This window comes from Spea bombifrons, chromosome 2, assembly GCF_027358695.1.
Source record: "Spea bombifrons isolate aSpeBom1 chromosome 2, aSpeBom1.2.pri, whole genome shotgun sequence".
NCBI classification, from domain to species: domain Eukaryota; kingdom Metazoa; phylum Chordata; class Amphibia; order Anura; family Pelobatidae; genus Spea; species Spea bombifrons.
Window position 1 is genome coordinate 142,488,333 of NC_071088.1, and position 2,500 is coordinate 142,490,832.

General features: G+C 50.0%; 7 non-coding genes and 1 pseudogene across 7 annotated transcripts in view; all 8 read right to left on the reverse strand.

Moving 5' to 3' along the window:
* Window position 1: 1 nt before the first annotated feature.
* LOC128477207 (5S ribosomal RNA) lies at window positions 2-120 on the reverse strand. Its single transcript, XR_008348189.1, has one exon. It is a non-coding gene; the product is annotated as a 5S ribosomal RNA (ribosomal RNA).
* A 204-nt stretch (window positions 121-324) lies between these two features.
* On the reverse strand, window positions 325-433 carry LOC128480695 (uncharacterized; annotated as a pseudogene).
* A 287-nt stretch (window positions 434-720) lies between these two features.
* On the reverse strand, window positions 721-839 carry LOC128477525 (5S ribosomal RNA). The gene has a single exon (XR_008348492.1). It is a non-coding gene; the product is annotated as a 5S ribosomal RNA (ribosomal RNA).
* A 218-nt stretch (window positions 840-1,057) lies between these two features.
* On the reverse strand, window positions 1,058-1,176 carry LOC128478974 (5S ribosomal RNA). Its single transcript, XR_008349869.1, has one exon. It is a non-coding gene; the product is annotated as a 5S ribosomal RNA (ribosomal RNA).
* Window positions 1,177-1,400: 224 nt separating this feature from the next.
* Window positions 1,401-1,519, reverse strand: LOC128479192 (5S ribosomal RNA). Its single transcript, XR_008350077.1, has one exon. It is a non-coding gene; the product is annotated as a 5S ribosomal RNA (ribosomal RNA).
* A 240-nt stretch (window positions 1,520-1,759) lies between these two features.
* On the reverse strand, window positions 1,760-1,878 carry LOC128479139 (5S ribosomal RNA). Its single transcript, XR_008350027.1, has one exon. It is a non-coding gene; the product is annotated as a 5S ribosomal RNA (ribosomal RNA).
* A 225-nt stretch (window positions 1,879-2,103) lies between these two features.
* Window positions 2,104-2,222, reverse strand: LOC128476612 (5S ribosomal RNA). The gene has a single exon (XR_008347617.1). It is a non-coding gene; the product is annotated as a 5S ribosomal RNA (ribosomal RNA).
* A 245-nt stretch (window positions 2,223-2,467) lies between these two features.
* The window catches only part of LOC128476905 (5S ribosomal RNA), a 119-nt gene continuing 86 nt past the window's right edge, over window positions 2,468-2,500 (reverse strand). Inside the window, exon 1 of the ribosomal RNA XR_008347897.1 lies at window positions 2,468-2,500. This exon is cut by the window's right edge and continues 86 nt beyond it. This is a non-coding gene — a ribosomal RNA (5S ribosomal RNA).

The window sequence follows — 2,500 nt, forward strand, 5'->3', positions numbered from 1 at the left end:
AAGCCTACAACACCTGGTATTCCTAGGCGGTCTCCCATCCAGGTACTAACCAGGCCCAACCCTGCTTAGCTTCCGAGATCAGACGAGATCGGGCGCTTTCAGGGTGGTATGGCCGCAGGTGTGAAAGTTTTTTATTTTACTTCTCTTATTCTGTTGCTGCTGCTGCTGCTGCTGCTGCTGCTGCTGCTTGTCGTCAGACAAAAAGAATTATAAGCCCTGGGACAGGACAGAGAAGGTGAGAAGGTTCAAATAAGGGTTTAAAGCTTTGATGATGAGCAAGAAACACATGGCAAAAAGCTCTCCCCGGACTGTGAGAAAAGAAAAAGCCTACAACAGCTGGTATTCCCAGGCGGTCTCCCATCGAGGTACTAACCAGGCCCAACCCTGCTTAGCTTCCGAAATCAGGCGCTTTCAGGGTGGTATGGCCGCAGGTGTGAAAGCTCTTTATTTTACTTCTCTTATTCTGTTGCTGCTGCTGCTGCTGCTGCTGCTGCTGCTGCTGCTGCTGCTGCTGCTGCTGCTGCTGCTGCTGCTGCTGCTGCTGCTGCTGCTGCTGCTGCTGCTGCTGCTGCTGCTGCTGCTTGTCGTCAGACAGAAAGAATTATAAGCCCTGGGACAGGACAGAGAAGGTGAGAAGGTTCAAACAAGGGTTTAAAGCTTTGATGATGAGCAAGAAACACATGGCAAAAAGCTCTCCCCGGACTGTGAGAAAAAATTAAAAGCCTACAACACCTGGTATTCCCAGGCGGTCTCCCATCCAGGTACTAACCAGGCCCAACCCTGCTTAGCTTCCGAGATCAGACGAGATCGGACGCTTTCAGGGTGGTATGGCCGCAGGTGTGAAAGTTTTTTATTTTACTTCTCTTATTCTGTTGCTGCTGCTGCTGCTGCTGCTGCTGCTGCTGCTGCTGCTGCTGCTTGTCGTCAGACAAAAGGAATTATAAGCCCTGGGACAGGACAGAGAAGGTGAGAAGGTTCAAATAAGGGTTTAAAGCTTTGATGATGAGCAAGAAACACATGGCAAAAAGCTCTCCCCGGACTGTGAGAAAAAATTAAAAGCCTACAACACCTGGTATATCCAGGCGGTCTCCCATCCAGGTACTAACCAGGCCCAACCCTGCTTAGCTTCCGAGATCAGACGAGATCGGGCGCTTTCAGGGTGGTATGGCCGCAGGTGTGAAAGTTTTTTATTTTACTTCTCTTATTCTGTTGCTGCTGCTGCTGCTGCTGCTGCTGCTGCTGCTGCTGCTGCTGCTGCTGCTTGTCGTCAGACAAAAAGAATTATAAGCCCTGGGACAGGACAGAGAAGGTGAGAAGGTTCAAATAAGGGTTTAAAGCTTTGATGATGAGCAAGAAACACATGGCAAAAAGCTCTCCCCGGACTGTGAGAAAAAATTAAAAGCCTACAACACCTGGTATTCCCAGGCGGTCTCCCATCCAGGTGCTAACCAGGCCCAACCCTGCTTAGCTTCCGAGATCAGACGAGATCGGGCGCTTTCAGGGTGGTATGGCCGCATGTGTGAAAGTTTTTTATTTTACTTCTCTTATTCTGCTGCTGCTGCTGCTGCTGCTGCGGCTGCTGCTGCTGCTGCTGCGGCTGCTGCTGCTGCTGCTGCTGCTGCTTGTCGTCAGACAGAAAGAATTATAAGCCCTGGGACTGCACAGAGAAGGTGAGAAGGTTCAAATAAGGGTTTAAAGCTTTGATGATGAGCAAGAAACACATGGCAAAAAGCTCTCCCCGGACTGTGAGAAAAGAAAAAGACTACAACACCTGGTATTCCCAGGCGGTCTCCCATCCAGGTACTAACCAGGCCCAACCCTGCTTAGCTTCCGAGATCAGACGAGATCGGGCGCTTTCGTGGTGGTATGGCCGCAGGTGTGAAAGTTTTTTATTTTACTTCTCTTATTCTGTTGCTGTTGCTGCTGCTGCTGCTGCTGCTGCTGCTGCTGCTGCTGCTGCTGCTGCTTGTCGTCAGACAGAAAGAATTATAAGCCCTGGGACAGGACAGAGAAGGTGAGAAGGTTCAAATAAGGGTTTAAAGCTTTGATGATGAGCAAGAAACACATGGCAAAAAGCTCTCCCCGGACTGTGAGAAAAGAAAAAGCCTACAACACCTGGTATTCCCAGGCGGTCTCCCATCCAGGTACTAACCAGGCCCAACCCTGCTTAGCTTCCGAGATCAGATGAGATCGGGCGCTTTCAGGGAGGTATGGCTGCAGGTGTGAAAGCTCTTTATTTTACTTTTCTTATTCTGTTGCTGCTGCTGCTGCTGCTGCTGCTGCTGCTGCTGCTGCTGCTGCTGCTGCTGCTGCTGCTGCTGCTGCTGCTTGTCGTCAGACAGAAAGAATTATAAGCCCTGGGACAGGACAGAGAAGGTGAGAAGGTTCAAATAAGGGTTTAAAGCTTTGATGATGAGCAAGAAACACATGGCAAAAAGCTCTCCCCGGACTGTGAGAAAAAATTAAAAGCCTACAACACCTGGTATTCCCAGGCGGTCTC